This window comes from Hemiscyllium ocellatum, chromosome 14 (genome assembly GCF_020745735.1).
Source record: "Hemiscyllium ocellatum isolate sHemOce1 chromosome 14, sHemOce1.pat.X.cur, whole genome shotgun sequence".
Taxonomy (NCBI): domain Eukaryota; kingdom Metazoa; phylum Chordata; class Chondrichthyes; order Orectolobiformes; family Hemiscylliidae; genus Hemiscyllium; species Hemiscyllium ocellatum.
This window is the reverse complement of record NC_083414.1, coordinates 4,512,667-4,531,969: the sequence shown is the minus strand read 5'-3', so window position 1 is coordinate 4,531,969 and position 19,303 is coordinate 4,512,667. Positions and strand designations below refer to the sequence as shown.

The window sequence follows — 19,303 nt, the reverse complement described above, 5'->3', positions numbered from 1 at the left end:
ATTTTCACCTCCTCGTCAGCAGCTTGTCTCCTTCTCCGGTTTACTATCAACAATCTTGTTTTTGGCCGAACTTTCTCTCTCTCTGTCTTCACCTATCTGTTCATTCCTTCCTTCCACCCTGATTCCTCCCCCCAGACCCTGCCATCAAGATAAATACAACTTTTCCAGAGATGCTCTGAGTTCTGAAAATCGATGTGGAGGTGTTGCTGTTGGACTGGGGTGCACAAAGTTAAAAATCAACTCGGCGAAAGTGAGGACTGCAGATGCTGGAGATTAAGTCAAGAGTATGGTGCTGGAAAAGCACAGCCGGTCAGGCAGCATCTGAGGAGCAGGAGAGTCAATATTTAGAGCCTAAGTTTTTCATCAGGAATGATGAAGAGTTTATGCTTGAACTGTCAACTCTCCTGCTCCTCAGATGCTGCCTGACCGGCTGTGCTTTTCCAGCACCACACGTTTTGTCTCTGACTGTCCAGCATCTGCTGTCCTCACTTTCTCCCTGCTTTCCTCTTAAACCAGTGGCCATGGGATTGTTTTACTTTCACCTGACGGGGAAGGCAGGGTGTCCATTTAACATCATATTTGAGCAATGACCGAGGGACAGAGGATGAGGGTCCCCAGGCCCCCCATCCATAAACACTAGTGAATACAAGCCCAGTTGAACCAATCTCTCCTCACAGGACAGTCTTGCCATCCCTGGTATCAAGCCTAGTGAATCTTTCCTGCACTTCCTCTATGACAATTATATTCATTATTAGGTAGGAAGACTGTGGAAGGGAGAAAGTGAGGACTGCAGATGCTGGAGGTCAGAGTCGAGAGTAGTACTGGAAAAGCACAGCAGGTCAGGCTGTGTCCGAGGAGCAGGAGAATCGATCTTTCACCAGGAATGAGCTGTAACTGCACACAATACTTCAGGTATGGTCTTGCTAAGCCCCTGTATAATTGCCGCAAGACATCCCTTTTTCTGAATCCAAATCCTCATTCATTAGGTTCAGAGCGGAAAATGTGTTGCTGGAAAAGCGCAGCAGGTCAGGCAGCATCCAAGGAGCAGGAGATTCGACGTTTCGGGCATAAGTCCTTCTTCAGGCTCATGCCCGAAACGCCGGTTCTCCTGCTCCTTGGATGCTGCCTGACCTGCTGCGCTTTTCCAGCAACACATTTTCAGCTCTGATCTCCAGCATCTGCAGTCCTCACTTTCTCCATTAGGTTCAATGTACAACTTGCCTTCCTGTTTGCTGCACCTAGAATAATAGTGTTTTGACAGCACTGAAAGAGGTCCATTTTGTCCACACAGGTTATGAAATATCCATCTATTCTCATCCCATCTTTCAAACAGGTTGTAGGACTGAGTGACACTTGTAATCTTGTATGCTATCTTAGTTCTGAAGATATCATACCACATTTGAAATATTAACCCTAATACTCTCTCCAAAGATGCTGCCAGACCTGCTGAGGTTCTCCAACAATCAGCTCAGTTGGCTGGACAGCTGCTTTGTGAGGCACTATTCAGTGTGAGTTTAATTCCCAGGGAGAAAGTGAGGACTGCAGATGCTGGCGATCAGAGTCCTGACAAAGGGCTTATGCCCAAAACGTAAATTCTCCAGCTCCTCGGATGCTGCCTGACCTGCTGTGCTTTTCCAGCACCACACTCTTGAGCTTAATTTCCATGCTGGCTAAGATCATCAAGGTCCTAAAATACAACAAAGAAACATGGATGATGAAAGTCTGAAACAACAGGTATTGCTGGAGAAGCTCAGCAACTTTAGTTCTAAAGGTTATCTCGGCTCAAATGCTGCTAGACCTGCTGAGTTTCTCCAACACTTTCAGTTTTTGTTTCTATCTGGCATCCACAGAGTAGGCCAACACAGGCCCCCCAGTCTGTTTTGTCATTCAATGGTTTAAGTCCTTAAGGCCTTCAGAAGAGAAATACCAGGATGTTGCCTGGTATGAGGATTTAAGTTGTAAAGGAAGGCAGAATAGGCTGGGACTTGTCTCATTGAAGAGTAGGCTGAGGGGTGAACTGATGGAAGTATTTCAGGACTAGGGTTACATTTGAAAGGCAAGAGGGCAGAGATTTTAAAAAGATGGAAGAGGCAACGTTTTTACACAGATTGTGGTTCCAATGTAGAATGAACCTTCAGAGGAAGTGGTCCATGAGGGTACAATTACGACATTTAAGAGGCATCTGGATGGGTATATGAATGGGAAGGGTTTGGAGGGATATGGGCCGGGTGCTGGCAGGTGGGACCAGATTGGGTTGGGATATCTCGTCGGCATGGACGGGTTGGACCGAAGGGTCTGTTTCCGTGCTGTACATCTCTAGGACTCTATTTGTAATGCAAGAGGGCAGAGATTTTAAAAAGACAGAAGAGGCAAAGTTTTTACACAGATTGTGGTTCTAATGTAGAATGAACCTTCAGAGGAAGTGGTCCATGAGGGTACAATTACATTTGGATGGCTACATGAGTAGGAAGAGTTTGGACGGATATGGACCAACAGGAGACAGATGGGACCAGTTTAGTTTGGGATTATGTTCAGCATGTACTGGTTGGACCGAAGGGCCTGCTTCCGTGCTGCATAACTGCATGCTCATCCCTGGGATCACATCCCAAATTTCCCAGGCTTCCTCCAATGGCGGGCGCTAGGACCCGTCGGGGCCGGCTGCAGTTGAACTCCCGGAAGTCGCGTGTGGGCGGTCCCGTGCGGTGACGCAACGCGCGCCGACGTGGTACGCGGTGACGTCAGACGCAGGGTGCGGATGATAAGCGGCGAGTCGGAGGCAGCAGCGACGACAGCGGGAGCAGCCCAGCCCACGGAGCGAAGCCGAACCGTCAGCAGGCCGGGGCGGCTCTCTTTCTTCAACCTCCCTTCACCCTTTCAGGTGAGTCGAACTCGAGGCCGGGGTGGTAGTGTTAGGCTGCTCCGCCCGCGGGTGTATTTGGAGAGGGGAAGGAAGGGATCGGGGGCCGAGGCCTCCCTCGAAGGGAGAGCGAGAGTCGGACGGGGCCTTGGGTCCGCCCAACGGCCGCGCTCGCGGTCCTGCGTGCTCCCCTCCTTCCCTAGCAACCGTCCCCGGGCTCGTCCTAGCAACGGTTTCCCCCCGCCCCCCCAGTGTGTGAGACGAGGGGCTGAGCCCTAGTAACTGCCCCCGGGGTCCCTAACAACGGCTCGTGCGATTGACAGCAGCCTCCAGGCCCTGGCAGCCCCAGCGCGAGAGCATCTGTGCTGCATCAAATATACATGAGCGTCCTGCTGGGGAGTTGTCTCCTTTTTCTTTTCTCTCTCTTTCCGCTTTAATAATCTGTACGGTGCAAAACACAACAAAATTACTGGGTGACATGTACACGTTATCACTTGCGCTCAGTCCTTTAATATGCTCTTAGTCCTGATTTAGTCCCTAAAGGAGCTGGGACAATACAATGGGGGGGCTCTCATATTTCAGTGGTATCCGTGTATTTAGCTGTGAAGCTTGGGCTTGCTTTGACAGCTTTCATGTAGCTTGTCTGAGCTCCGCTTTCCCCCTCCCACACCAATATCTGTTTGTTGTTCGAACCGTCGGCGCTGTATTGCATCTATGGAAACTTTAAACCTGGCCCCCTTGTCTTCAGGGTGACTAAGCTCTTTGAGTTAGTTTCACTTTTAACATCTCTAAGGTTTCCAGGTCTTTAGTGACCGAGGTAACACTTGCATGTTGTGGCGTTGTTCGCCAGTTTCAAGGCTTGTTGTTCACGAAGGTTTGCACTAAATCGAAAGTGGTGTTTGATTTTGTTCGCGTGTCAAAATAGCAGGATTTCCAACACTTGTTTCTTTAGTGATACTCCATTAAGCAGAGCAAATGGTGCATAATACCACAGCACCGCTTCAGTTTGTTAACTTGTTTGTCAACTTTTTTGCATCTGAATGTGCGACTTTATTTCTGTTTGCGCGATGGACAGCGATCTGTGAACCGCATTGTTGTGAGATGGGTATCACGTTGTGGTTTCTGCCCAGTTGGCAAGACTGGGGGATGGTTGATTTGTAAATAAGATTGTTGCTTCGATCTGGAAGTCCAAGAAACCTGCTCCTCGTGATTGTTGCAGCTGATGAAACACATGACTTGTCATTACTCTGAATAGCAGGCTTGAACACTGGATTTGTGTATATTTTGTTGCCAAGGGTGTTACCCTGAAAGAATGTCTGTCCCCTTGTGGCTCATGGTGCCACAGGCTGACATGATAAACTGACTTTAGTGCCCTCATTGATCCTGACAGCAGACTTAACTAATTTTAATACTTTAGACTGATCTTGTTGCTCTTCTATGTAAAAGTATCATCCTGATTTGTTTAGGTGTATGGTTCAAAGTTCGAGAAGATTTGTAGCTCCAGGTGTATGGTGTGGGAAAATGTAACCACATTGCTGCTGTCCCTGAAAGCTATGTATGCATGTTGTTTTGAGGTCTGAAGTATGATTTGTTTACTTCCAATTTGAGGTTGAGTAATCTAGTACTAGTGTTAGATTAGGGGGCCAGTTGTTTTGTCCCTGAACAGCAATGTATTTGTTTTGAATAGTATATATTTTTGGGGAGCAAAGTGAAACTTGGTTAGCCATAATACTTGAAAGTATCTCTCGCTATTGTTTGAAAGCGAATGCAAGATAGAGCTCAGCTTTAGTGAGCCAACCTGTTCAACCATGTTATGATCCTGTTAGGACTGGTCAGACATCAACTGGTCATAAGTCATCTTGCCCAGAGGTGGAACACCACCAGATCAGTTTTGAGTGGTAGATTAGATGCTAGCTTAAACTTCTGGTTTGCTTTGCATACTTCCTTGTGGAATTAAATGACTAAAGTTGGAATGCAGTTGCTTATCTCATCAACTGAGTGAAATATGGTTGAGTGCAGGTGAGAATTAGTGGAATTAAGTACTGTGCAGATCTCAATAGTTCATCACTTGGTACCTAAATGGGATTGACCTTACCTTGAGCTATTATCATGGAACTGATTTCATCCTGTTGTCTTGTAGATATTTTCCAGCTGGGTGTAGTGTTTTTGGTATTTGTCCTTCACTACCTGCCCCCAGGAGTATGGGGAATGAGAGCAACTTGAGACATGGCTAAGATAGCTGAAACTCTCCTTCAGAAGGGGCAGTTGTTTCTAAGTGTGGATGACTTCACCAGAGGCTGGGGGTGACCTGATGTGCAAGAGGCATGGATAAGGGGGTAGTCATGTTTTCCCTGCTAGGTTAGATACCTCCAATGAGGGGTGGAGGCTCAAGATGAGTTTTTTGCAAGAATATACAAGATTTTTTTAGAGGGTGTCTGGAACATGTGGTCTGGGTGCTAGAAACAAGAATGACATTTTAAGAGGCCTCTTTACAAAGAGCAGAAAGGGACTTGAAGAATAAATGCCATATGCAGGCAGATAGGATTTGTTTCAAATGGAGTTTTGCTTGTACAAGCATTGGGCTGAATGAACAGTTCAGGCCTATGGTGTATGTGATGTAGTGTGTTCATTAATACAACTTCATTCAAATGCTTAACTCTCTTCACATACAACTGTAAATCTGGGCAATGGCTTGTGGACACTATTGTAGTCCATGGGTTTCTTCAGTTAATTTCCTCTTTTGGATAAAAGAAAAATTGGAGGATTCTCCTACTAGCCTTGAGTAGGCTAGTGTCTACTTTGCTTCAAGGTTGTGAAGCATCCTTGAGTCGAGTAAATGTTCCATACTACCTGTTACAATACAACATTCAGCAATACGGATCAAACTTTTGGTTGAGGTATTGAGTTAATTGAGTGGAGAATTTTAAATTCTTTTGAAAAGCTGATTTCTTCACTTCCCTCGCTCTAACTACTAAAAAAAGCTTGTGTAATTCCTTAAAGATGTGCATGCTTGTTGGGTCCATGTTTGAACATGGGTATCTACCACTCTCCAACATAGTATCATGGTGTTTTAAAAGCATGCTTCTGCTGCTTTAAAAAGCAGAACTTGACCATCTGAGTACTTTAAAAGGCCTCAGTGATCATTCGCCATTTCCCATCCTAGATGAATACCATACCGAAAGCAGACAATCTCTACCATTCACTTGCATTAAACTTGTCTGTGCTTCCTGTTGGATTTCCTGCACAGTGGTGATAGGCTAGCCATTACCTGCCATGCATTGAATGAACAAGATATTGGAGATAGTGAGGACTGTAGATACTGAAAGTCAGTTCTGTGGAGCTGGAAAAATAGTGGGAGCAAAAGTGTTGTTTCTGGCCTGACCTCTTGTCAGGACCTTAATGTCTACTCTTACCCCTCTGACCATGCTTTTTCTCAGGATATGTGGTTCAGTAACAGCTGCTGGGATTGTGCAAACCTTTGCACCATCTAAATGGATGACTTTGTTCTGTGTCCATATGTTAATCTTAAGTCTCTTGCAAACTTTTTGACAGTCATAGTTTCACCACCTTTAAATTCAAGTGGCACTTTTCAGGTTTTCTTAAACACTGCTTCTGCATTAGAACAATGATCAAACTAGTTGGGGGTTGAAAAGCCTGTATCAAAGACATTCCTGTCTCTTGTTTTTAATTTAAGCATTTTTAAATGATCAGTCTGATTTCCTGCTTTAGAGCTCAAACTTTTGACAGCCATCCTATTTTTAACTTGCAACGATAGATTGGTCCTTTGCATTATCCAATCATGGCTACCCTCCATATATAAGTTAACTCTAATCATCCATCTATCTGACTCTTCCTAAGATGAGGCTTGGGTTTGAGAAACTTCAGCCAAGTTAACTACTACATTTTGTAGTTCCATTTAAAACTTTTTTATTACTCAAAGGCTGCATAGTGCTGGAATGTCACTGCAGAATGAGTGATTTAGACTGTGTAGCTGGTATGTTATTGCAGTGATCATCTAGTTTAAAACCCCAGTGTATTTAAAAATGCCCTCTGGAATTGCCAAAATTCATGGTCAATGGATGAAGGAATAGACAGTGTTTTGAGTAGATGGCTAAATTTTGCTTGCACAATAAGCTTGAACAATTTAAATGGCAAGTTCGTCCTCCAGGTACTGTCCCTTTCTAGGCACTGTCAAGTCTTTAGGCATCCAGAAGATGTGACTAGGATCCTACACAGTATTGTCATACTGTGACTTAGTCATACAGAATTTCACTCTTCTGAAAGACTGAAGGGAACCTTGTTGAAATGGAGGTTCTCTGCAGAGTAGATGACAGGAGATGAAATGAGATCTTTCCACTCTTGAGGGATCACAGGAAGGTGGCCACTGTTCCCTGAAACAAATGGCATGGGATCAGATGTCAGTTTGCACCAACTTAGTGGTGGTTTCAGAATAGTATGTCCTACAAGAGCCAGATAAAATGGCACTTCCCTGGGTGATGTTGCTTTCAGTGGTTGATCAGTTGTTGGGTGTCCAGTCCTAAGCAAAGCTAAGAAAGATACAGATGAGTCGGATGCTTGGTTTTTAATTGGAGCAAGATCTCAACTAGCCTATCCTACTGCAGTTGTAGTCTCCTCACAGATGAGATTCTGCCAATGGTGTTGCTCGTTGGCCTGAATTTTTGATGGAAATAAAACTAGTTGCTAAAGAAAATAAGAAAAATAATGACTGCAGATTCTGGATTAGTGGTGCTGGAAGAGCACAGCCGTTCAGGCAGCATCTGCAGAGCAGTAAAATCAACATTTTGAGCAAAAGTCCTTCACAGGTTGCCTTAACGTTTGGTTAAATTAGTGAAGCTGCACCTATTAAAGCATGAAATTGGGCAGTGTGGCTAAAGTCAAAACATAAACTGCTGAAGATCAGTTTGTCTCTTTAGCCACTGGCTTTGTTTACTAATGACACACTTTAGCCAGTTCTTTGCTGAAAGAATCATTGCAGCTGCCATGATTCACACTATTCTTGCAAGCAGCTAGTAAAGGGCACCTGCCCATAATCTCTTTACTGCTGTCTGCACTGGATCTGGTTCACCGGAATCCAGCTTGATGTTGTGATTCTAGCTGAACTAGATAGGCCTCTGATCCCAAAGTGGAATCTGGCTTGATTGACCATAGATTGATGTCCACAATAGAAGCTAATATACTTGGGCCATATTGTTTCCAGTCAATAGGGATAATGTTATCCAATTTTAAAGCTATCTCCATTTTGGATACTACAGATAACCTCAGGAAAGTAGCAGCCGAACTGTTGGCATTGGCTGTGTAAAGGAGGCCTGTTGTCATAGGCACAGGTCTTTGTGGCCATGAAAGATTCGAGTGGTGTTGATGACCTGGTGCCAGGGTCAAGGATGTCTTGGAGCAGTTTCAGCACACTCTAAGGGAAGCATGAGCAGCCAGAAGTCATTGGTCACAAGACTACTTCCAGTGCATGTTTTAGTGAGGTGGAATAAGTGTAGGACAATGAATGTGGCTGAAGAGCTAGGGCAGGGATTTGGTTTTGATCCCTGGATCTTCGTACAGTCACTTCCCCTCCAGGAGGATCAGATTGCACCTGAATTGGAAAGGAATCAGTATCCTGGTGGGAGACTTTTCCTCAAACAAAAGTCAAATCCAGTAAAGGTGGTTGAGACCAGTGTGGAGGACAAAGATGAGCATGGCGGAGCATGAGGGAAGACTTAGGCAGTTTCTGTCAGCAAGAGGCCTGACCTGTAAAACAGGTGAACTTGTAATATGGATGGGATATCATTTTCTAAACCAGACACCTGAAGAGGTCAGGGTTGGCAGTCCTGCGTTCCAGGTATAGATCCTAAAGGAAGAAAACATGATTTTGGTGAAAATGTCCCAGTAATACTTGGGGTATTAAGGGATGTCTTGAAGATATATGGTTCCAACTGGAAAAGGAGTGATCACTCTGGGATTGTACTGTATCCCCACAGTCAGTGAGAATTGAGCAAATATAGGGAGATGTACTTTCTGAACAGACTGACCTTACTGTGGGTAAGGGCTTGGCTGGGGAGGAATTTGTTCAAAAAATACTAACTTGTAAATGCCTGTTCTCATTGTGCACCACATGACCTCTTTAGAAATGAGGCACAGCATGTGACTGGTGTTAATGGGCAGCACGTGGGACCTGTGACCACAACTAGCTTTAAAACTTCCATGGAAAAGATAAACCTGACCTGAAAGGTTACCCTAAACTGGGGCTGGATCAAAGACCGAAGAATCCCTCCCCTGGATTAATGGTTGCCTTAACCAAAGGGAACTTTCTTGGAAAATTAAGTCAACCTCTAATGCACATTGGTCCATCAGATTGTATAAGACTTTGGCAAGCAAAGATTTGAGTAAATCAAAAGGATTTATTGCCTGTAACCTCACTTTGGAAATGACCAAGGGGCCTGATGTGTACAACCCTTCTTGGCCTTTAATGCCTGCAGTCTGAAGGATGAAGACCTCCAACTTGATAGCAAAGCTCTCCAAAATAAACAGCCCCTTCGGTCCAGGCAGCATCCAAAGTGCAGTGAAAATTGACCTTTTGGGCAAAAGCCCTTCATCAGGAAAGGGCTTTTGCCCAAAATGTTGATTTTCACTGCACTTTGGATGCTGCCTGAATGTTGTGCTTCCAGCACACTAATCCAGAATCTGGTTTCCAGCATCTGCAGTCATTGTCTTTACCAAGCCCCCTTTGATCCAACTCATCCATGCCAACCAGATAGAACATAGAACATGGAAGGATACAGCGCAGTACAGGCCCTTCGGCCCTCGATGTTGCGCCGACCGAATCCTACCTAACCTATACTAGCCCAATAACTTCCAAATGCCTATCCAATGCCCGCTTAAATGACCATAAAGAAGGAGCGTTCACCACTGATACGGGCAGGGCATTCCATGAACTCTCAACCCGCTGTGTGAAGAATCTACCCCTAACATCTGTCCTATACCTACCACCCCTTAATTTAAAGCTATGTCCCCTAGTAACACCTGACTCCATTAGCGGTAAAAGGTTCTTAGTATCTACCCTATCTAAACCCCTAATCATCTTATACACTTCTATCAGATCTCCCCTAAACCTTCTCTTCTCCAATGAGAACAGCCGCAAGTGCCTCAGCCTTTCCTCACAAGATTTTCCTACCATTCCAGGCAACATCCTGGTAAACCTCCTCTGCACTCGTTCTAAAGCTTCCACATCCTTCCTATAGTATGGCGACCAAAACTGCACACAATACTCCAGATGAGGCCTCACCAGAGTCTTATACAACTGCAACATGACCTCAGGACTCCGGAACTCAATTCCTCTGCCAATAAAGCCCAGTACACCATATGCCTTCCTCACAGCACTATTTACCTGGGTGGCAACTTTCAGAGATCTGTGTACATGGGCACCAAGATCCCTCTGCTCATCCACACTACCAAGTAGCCTACCATAGCCCAGTAATCCATCATCTTGTTATTCCTACCAAAGTGAACGACTTCGCACTTAGCTACATTGAATTCCATTTGCCACATTTCCGCCCAGCTCTGCAACTTATCTATATCCCGCTGTAACCTACCACTTCCTTCCTCACTATCCACAACTCCACCGACTTTTGTCATCCGCAAACTTGCTTACCCAGCTTTCAAGTCCTTCCTCTAGATCATTTATAAAGATAACAAAAAGCAATGGTCCCAAAACAGATCCTTGTGGTACACCGCTAGTAACTGCGCTCCAAGATGAACATAATCCATCAACTACTACCCTCTGTCTCCTTCCAGCCAGCCAATTCCTAATCCAAACCTCTAATGTATCCTCAATGCCATACCTCCGAAGTTTTAGCATTAGCCTACCATGGGGAACCTTATCGAACGCCTTACTAAAATCCATATACACAACATCTACTGCTTTACCCTCATCCACTTCCTTGGTCACCTTCTCAAAGAACTCAATAAGGTTTGTGAGGCACGACCTGCCCTTCACAAAACCATGCTGGCTATCCCTGATCACGTTATTCCTACCCAGATGTTCATAAATCTTATCCCTTACCATTCTCTCTAAGACTTTGCCCACCACTGAAGTCAGACTCACTGGCCTATAGTTGCTAGGGCTATCCCTACTCCCTTTCTTGAACAATGGGACCACATTCGCTATCCTCCAGTCCTCTGGTACTATTCCTGTTGACAACGACGACATAAAAATCCAGGCCAATGGCTCTGCTATCTCCTCCCTAGCTTCCCATAGGATCCTGGGGTAAATGCCATCAGGCCCAGGAGACTTATCTATATTCATCCTTTCCAATATTCCCAAAACCTCTTCCCTGCATATTTCCAGGGCATCCATTCTAATTATTTGTGATTCCATATTCACATCAGCAACAGTGTCCTGTTCCTGAGTGAATACTGAGGAAAAGTACTGATTTAATGTCTCTCCAATCTCCTCCGCCTCCACACACAACTTCCCACTACTATCCTTGACTGGACCGATACCTACCCTAGTCATCCTTTTATTCTTGACATACCTATAGAAAGCCTTTGGGTTTTCCCTAATCCTACCAGCTAAAGACTTTTCATGTCCCCTTCTCGCTTCTCTTAGCTCCCTCTTTAGCTCCTTCCTGGCTACCTTATAACACACAATCGCCCCTACTGAACCTTCACGCCTCATCTTTACATATGCCGCCTTCTTCCCTTTCACAAGGGACTCCAATTCCTTACTAAACCACGGCTGCCTCACAAGGCCCTTTACACCATGCCTGACTGGTACATACTTATCGAGGACACATAGTAGCTGCTCCTTGAACACTCCCCACATCTCATTAGTGTTCTTCTCTTGAAGCCTGTTTTTCCAATCCACACATCCTAAGTCATGCCTCACTGCATCATAATTTCCCTGCCCCCAGCTATAGCTCTTGCCCTGCGGCACACGATTATCCCTCTCCATCACTAAAGTAAAAGTCACCGAGTTGTGGTCACTGTCCCCGAAGTGCTCACCTACCTCCAAGTCTAACAATATTCCAATCTTGTCCCAACTGGCTCATCCCTCAACCCTTCCTATACATATACCCAAGGAGCAGGAGAATTGACACTTTTTGGGTGTGAAGGGCTCATGCCTGAAATGTTGCTTCTCCTGCTCCTTGGATGCTGTCTGACCTATGCTTTTCCAGCAACACTTTCAGGTCAGATCTGCAGTCCTCACTTTGTCCTATTCATATACCCATCCAGATGCCTTTTTAAATGTGGCAATTGTCCCACCCTCCTTCCTCTGGCAGCTCATTCCATGCATGTACCACCCTCTGTGGAAAAAGTTGCCCCTTGGGTCTCCAACTTCCCCTCACCCTAAACCTATGCCCTCTAGTTCTAGACTCCCACCCCAGGGAAAAGACTATTTATCCTATCCATGCCCCTCATGATTTTGTAAGCCTAAGGTCACCACTCTGCTCCAGGGAAAACCACTTGAGCCTATTCAACCTTTCCCTATAGCTCAAATCCTCCAACCCTGGCATAATCCTTGTATATCTTTTCTGAACCCTTCCAAGTTTCACATCAATGGTCAACATTTCTGGGGCCACTGGCATGAAGGCTCAGTTAGGGGGCTTGAGTTTTTAGCCAGAAAAGACCTAGAGCTGAGAGCCAGGTGGGGACATGAGTTGCTGCCAGATAAGATCCAGGGAAATTCTAAGGCCTCCTATATTTAATCAGGAATAAAAAAAAACTAGAGTAAAATTAAGGCCAATCAAGGACAGGAAGTTGTTTGGAATCGGAGGACACAAATGCTTAATATTCATCTTTTTTCACATTATTCCCACTAATATTTGGAAAAAGGCAGATACAGGCTCCTAGATTCAAGGGATTGTGGTTGACAAAGGAGGCTTTAGCATTTTGGAAGACTTAAAAATAGGATTCTGGGTTAGATGGATTTATTCTTTGAACCTCTGGGAAGCTAGGGAGGAGATTGCAGAGCCTTTGGCTTTGATCTTTGTTGTCATTGTCAACAGAGGTAGTGCCAGAAGATGGGAGGATAACGAATCTTTCAAGGAGTTGGGACAACCCTGGAAATTGTAGGCCAGTGAGCCTTGCTTCCCTTGTGGGTAAGGTCTTGAAAGTAAGGATTTTTTTCCTAAAAAGGAATTTTGATTTAGGGGTAGTAAGTTTGAGGGTTAGGTTATACCTAACCTCTTTTGAAGAACTAAAGTGACCAAACAGGTGGATGAAGGTAAAGTAGCTGATGTGGTGTACATAGATTTCCTTAAGGCATTAAGGTTCCATACAGGCTATTGTCCAAAATACTACTTTTTGGGCTGAAGGTGATTTGCATCAGAAATTTTCTAGCTGAAAAGACAGGGTAGTTGAGAGGAATATTTGTCCTGGAGCTCCATTAGCAGTGGTGTGCTGTGGGATCTGTCTTGGAGCCACTGCTGTTTCTCAATGTTCTGGATGTGGGTGTAGAAGGCTGGTTAGTAAACTTGCAGATGACACTAAAGTAGGCAATGAGGATAGTGCCAAAGGATATTGTGGATTACAAGGGGCATAAGATGCAGAAGTGAGGACTACAGATGCTGGAAAAGCACAGCTGGTCAGGCAGCATCCAAGGAGTAGGAAAATAGATGTTTTGAGCAAAAGCCCTTCATCAGGAATAGCTTTAGAGTTTAATGCAGAAAAGTGACAGTCACTTCAGAAGTAACAGAAGCACAGTACTGGGTTAATGCTGATATTCTTGGTAGTGTACAGGAACAGATCAGTCCAGTGCATAATAGCTGAAAGTTGCTACTTGGGTTGTTGGCATGATTAAGTAATATGATTATTGGTAGGGGGTTGAGTTTGAGCCACTAGATCATGCTTCAGGTGTACAAGACATTAACTCTACACCTGGAATACTGTTCTGGTCACTCCAATATAGGAAGGATGTGGAAGCTTTGGAAAGGGTTCAGATTTACTAGGATGTTTCCAGGTATGAAAGGAAGGCATTGAGGAAAAGCTGAAGGAACTGAGGCTGTTCTTGTTGGAGACCAGGTTGAGGTGACTTGAGACAAGATAATTGGAGGGTTAGGGTGGAACTTGAGCCTCCATCCTTGGATGGTGAAGCCTAATGAGGGATAATAGATTTTAGGATAGATCAGGGTAGTTTCAAGTAGGGCATGTAACCTGACTGCAACAGTAGTAGACTTGCTGACATTAATGGCTCTTTCATGTCCTTTAGACATCCATAGTGGAATGGTGCAGGTTAGATAGGCACCAAATTAATTTCTCACATTGACACAAGGGCTGATGTGCCTGTATTGCATCGTAACACTTAACTGAGGTTGTCTGGAGTAAAGTCAAAGTCCCTTCTCTCCCCACCCCCAATAGTGGCACCTGAGTTAGTTTCAGGCTTACAAAAAGAAACTGAACTGGGTCACAAGTTTCAGAGCAAGCTGGATTTTCTGCTCAAGTAACCTCTGATCAGAAATTCTTGCATTGCTGCCTCCCTGTGGTTGGGTTCTTAACCAACTTTGGACTGAATTTGTTCCGGTTTTCAGACCATTGCTTAAGGATGTTTTCCCTGATCACTTTCTGCAGTCTTCCATTTGGAGAATAGTTCTAATTCTGATTTTAGAACAAGGTAGTTAGGTGGCAATTGGCTTGTTTTTTAACTTCTAATCTGAATAGTGACACCTAACTAATCTTAATATACCTTGTCAAGCAAGTAGTGAGCTTTTTAGTATTTCTCATGTCCAAATATGCTGCCTTCCTAATAGGAACATCCTACTGGAGTGGGAGTAGGCAATTCAGGCCTTCAAACCTGCTCTATTTAACATGGCTGATCTTATCCTGTCTCAATTCTTCTTTTCTTGCCCAATCCCCATAGAGCTCTTAATTTCCCCCCCCCCCCCCCCCCCACCCTATATTTACCTCTCCCTAGTGCCAGGTGCATTAGTCAATTTAGCATGGCCAATTCACCTGACCTGCCCATCCCTAGTGGGAGGGAACCCACACAGACATGGAGAATGTGCAAACTGTCACTCAGTTGCCAAGATGGTAATTGAGCCCAGGTCCCCCCTGCTCAGAGCAGGGCTAACCACTGTACTGCCCAGGTTGCTGATGAATATTTTTATCTACCAGTTGAAAAGATAATCTGTGGAACAAATGTAGAGTTAGTGTTGATCCAGTAGTCTGAACAATCCTTTCTGCATTGTTCTGAAGGTGGTTACTGGACTGTATTCTGACTCCATTCTTTTCCCTAGATTCTGCCAGACCTGAAATTTCTTGAGCAACTGGTTTTCAGATTTCCAACATCTTTTAGTTACTGATTTCTTGCAAAAATACTAAACTTGACTGAAAGGCTGCAGTTTCACTGCTGTAATACACACCATGCTTTGGGTCGCTTGAACTTTTAATGCAGATGCCCTATCTTAGACTTCAGTACCTTGACATTTGCCAGTTTATTGAATCTTTGGTTAGTTGTGACCAGAGGTATTTGGCAATGCCATACCTCTTGAGGTTAGGTGCTCATACTTCAAGGATTGTAGTCATAATCTAAGGTTTAGGCCCATAAAGACCAATGAAAAATCCATACAGTTGAATCAACCCACTCAGTAGTTTAAGGCATTGGGGAGCCACCATGTAAAGTTGCTTCACACCTCCCTGAGGAGTGACTATATTAGCACCTGTTTGAGGGCTGGCTGTAAACATTTTTGATTCATCTTTAGTTTCCCTCCCTATTGGAAGGGAAAGATTCTGGCATTTAATCAAATTGACATTCCCTCTCCCAGCCTAAGCTACCATGAAGTAACTTTCACTACTTCACCACCTAGGAAAAATCAAGCTAGCAATTTGTCCCAATTACGTTCAATGACTACCTCCAGATTAACATGACCCCATTTGTCAACACAACTTTGATCCATGTATAACATATAAATTAAGATTTTAAGAAAAGCTAGGGAACGGTAGACTGGTGAGCCTGATATTAGTCAGCAAGTTGTTGGAGGAATCCTGAAGGACAAGATTAATTTTACTTGGAAAAGCAAGGACTGACTAGGGATGTCAATGTGGCTTTGTGGGGAAATCATCTCCAACTTTTTTAAGTAACAGGATTGAGGGCAGAGCAGTAGATGTGATCAATCTAGACTTCAGGAAAATGTTTGACCAGTTTTCCCATAGGGTAGGTTAGGAAGCCTATGATTATAGGGAGAACTAGCAATTTGGATACAGTTGGCTCAAAAGTAGTGGTGGGTTGCTTTTCAGACTGGAGGTCTGATCACTGGTATACTACAAGTATCAGTAGATCCACTATTCACATTTGGATGTGAACAGAAGTATAGTTGAAGTTTGCAGGTGACAAGAATAGTGGACAGTGAAGATTGCCTCAGTACAGTGGGATCTTGATAGGCCACTGGGCAGAGTGACAAATGGCATATTAGGTAAATGCAGGGTGTTGGCTTTCCTAAATGCAATCAGCGCAAGACTTAGGACCTTACCATTAAAAAGGTGTCATGGGAGTGTTGCTGAACAAAACTTAAATCACAACACCAGGTTACAGTCCAACAAGCTTATTTGAAGCTCTTGCTTTTGAGTGCTCCATCGGGTGGTTGTCCTGATAGTATAACCCCTTAAAGCTAGTGCTTTCAAATAGGCTTGTTGGACTAAACCTAGTTTTTGGTACACCCCAGTCCAACACTGGCATCTCCTAATCATTGCTAAACAAAGGCCTTGGAGTGCAGGTTCATACTTGTTTGAAAGTAGTGAGGTAGATCTAGTGAAGGCATTGTTTATGCTTTTGTTGAACAGCATTGAGTATAGTTGAGGTCATGTGACTATAGGACAGTAGAGAGGCCACTTCTAGAATATTCTGGCCTGGCTTTCAAAAGGATGTTGTAAAACTTGAAAGAGTTCAGGTTTCCAAGGATGCTGCCAGGGTTGGAGGGCTTGAGCTATAGGGAGAGGCTGAATAGAGTGGGACTGTTTTCCTTGATGTTGGAGGCTGAGGGGTGACCTTAAACTTGTAAAATCATGAGGGGCATGGATAGGGTAAACACCCAGGTCTTTTCCCTGGGGTGGGAGAGTACAGAAATAGAGGGCATAAGTTTAGAGTGAGGGGGGAAAGATATAAAAGGGATCAAGGGGCAACATTTTCAGGATGTATGGACTGAGGAAGTAGTGGAGGCTGGTATAATTGCACCGCTTTAAAAAGCATCTGGATGGGTATATGAATAGGAAGGGTTGAGGGGATATGGCCCAAGTGCTGGCAAATGGGACTAGATAGCCATATTTGGTCAGCATTGACAATTTGAACCAAAGGATCTGTTTGTGCTGTATACCTGACTCAACTTCTGAAAGTATAATCTAGGTCTCTAGTGACAGCTTAGTGGCACACCCAACTACATTGTAGTTTCCCTTCTGCATGTGTCAGCCTGCCAGGATGGCTGTGTAAAAAGCTTGTGTTGCTGAAAAAGCACAGCAGGTCAGGCAGCATCAAGAATGGGAGTCGACATTTCGGGCATAAGCCTTTCAGGAATCAGGAGAATCGATTCTGCCTGAAATGTCAATTCCCCTGTTCCTTTGCTGCCTGATCTGATATGCTTTTCCAGCAACACATTTTAAGCTGATCTCCAGCATCTGTAGCCTTCACTTTTTTTTCTCCAGCTGTCTTTTTAAAAAAAACAAGTACTGATTCACTAGTTCTCCCAGTCCATCATCACTGACTTTTAAAATGGTGCAATTGAATGTTCTTCCTGCAGAATGTGGGAAGGTAAAGGTCACCACTAGTGTCTTCCTGCATCTATAGGAAGTGTACAACCCCAGCTCCTTGAACCATGTTCAGGAATGGGAGCAGAAGCTGAAGTTTGGATCCTTTGGGAGGTGGAGAGGAATTACAGGGAGGTGGTCACACTTCAAGAAGGCAGATGGGTTAGTCAGGCTAAAGGCAACTGGCAGTGCAGGGAACAATTGTCTAGTCCCCTCCATCCCAGTTTTGGATACTGGGAGAATGACTCTACAGAACTGTACCCCAAGGGTTACCCTGGTATAGTGTCCCTGCTCCTCAAAGGGGAGGTGAGTAGAGTGCTGTCATTAGGTCCTCCATAGTTGGGAGGTTCTCTGGGAACAAGATTCATGTTGGTGTTGCCTCCCAGGTGCCAGGGCTCATGGTCCATGTTTAGGATCCTTGAGGGGAGCAGCCCCAAGTCACTGTCCACCTAGGTACTAATTTCCTAGGTAGGAAAAGGGATGGGAACTAAAGGCAGAAATTCGGAGCTCTGGTTGCAGTTTAGTGTTGGAACAGTTATCTCTGGTTTGCCTGTACTAGTGGCTTTTGTCCAAATGTTTTTTCCTGCTCGGATGCTGCCTGACCTGTGCTTTTCCAGCACGACTCGAAACTCTACTTGCTAGTGAGGCAAGGAATAGGGAGAAGAGTCCAACACCTGGCTACAGGGTTGGTGCAGGAGGGAGGGCTTCAGATAATTGGGGCTCATTCTAGGGTAGGTGGACTTTTTATAAACAGAATGCTCTACAGCTGGACCAGAGGGATCTCCATATCCTGACAGGGAAACTTGCTAAGGCTCTTTAGAGGGTCTAAACTAATTCAGCATGGGAACCTAAATTGTAATATCCAGGAGGTTCAATAGTGAGGTCAAGGATGCATGAGTTCACTGGTGAGCAGAAGGTGGTTTGAAGTGTTTACTTCAACCAGATTACCTGGAATAAGCAGGTGAGCTTGCAGCATAGGTTGTTACCTGGGACTTTGTCTCCCTTTCAGAGACATGGGCAGGGAATGGTGGTTGCAGGTTCTGTGATTTAACTTCTGTAAGAACAGAAGATGGTAATAGGGAGGTGTGGCATTTAGTCAAGGACTGAATTACCATAGGGACATTTTGAAGACTTGAGGTTAGAAACAGGAGAGGTTACCCTGTTGGGAGCTTTCTATAGGCCTCCAAATAGTTCCAGAAATGCAGAGCAAAGGATTGCAAATTCTGGATAGGAGCAAGTCTAACAGGGTAGTTACAGGACTTTAACTTTCCAAACTGACTAGAAATATATTGTGCAAGTGTTTTTAGATGAGACAAAACTGCCCCATGTGCAGGATCAATTACTGACAGTATGTAGACAAGTCAACAGGGAGAGGCCACATTAGTTTGGTGCTGGGTAACAAACCCTATCAAGTGTTTACATTTGGAGGTAGGTGGTCACTTTTTTGGCTAAAGGAATACAGTACTAGGCTAATACTAAAGTTCTTAGTTACCAAGATTTCTACTCATTTACAGAGTAAATTCCTGCAAGATGTATATGATTGAGCTTGAGGTTGACCAGCAACTGTTGCTTAATTGTCTCTGTAGACAAGACAGTAAGGATGGTTTTATGTACTTAAGGTAAGATTTGAATGTGTAGGGTATTGTGGGAGTAAAGACCAACCTGAAGGAAATGACCTGCACTGGCCTTGTAAGGTTAAGGTTG

The 19,303-nt window shown here is 44.5% G+C and overlaps 1 protein-coding gene across 1 annotated transcript in view; it reads left to right on the top strand.

Moving 5' to 3' along the window:
• Positions 1 to 2,727: 2,727 nt before the first annotated feature.
• Positions 2,728 to 19,303, top strand: part of rab7a (RAB7a, member RAS oncogene family) — a 51,868-nt gene continuing 35,292 nt past the window's right edge. The window contains exon 1 of the mRNA XM_060835058.1: positions 2,728 to 2,878. The gene's annotated coding sequence lies outside the window, so the exon portion shown is untranslated. The remainder of the gene's footprint in view (positions 2,879 to 19,303) is intronic.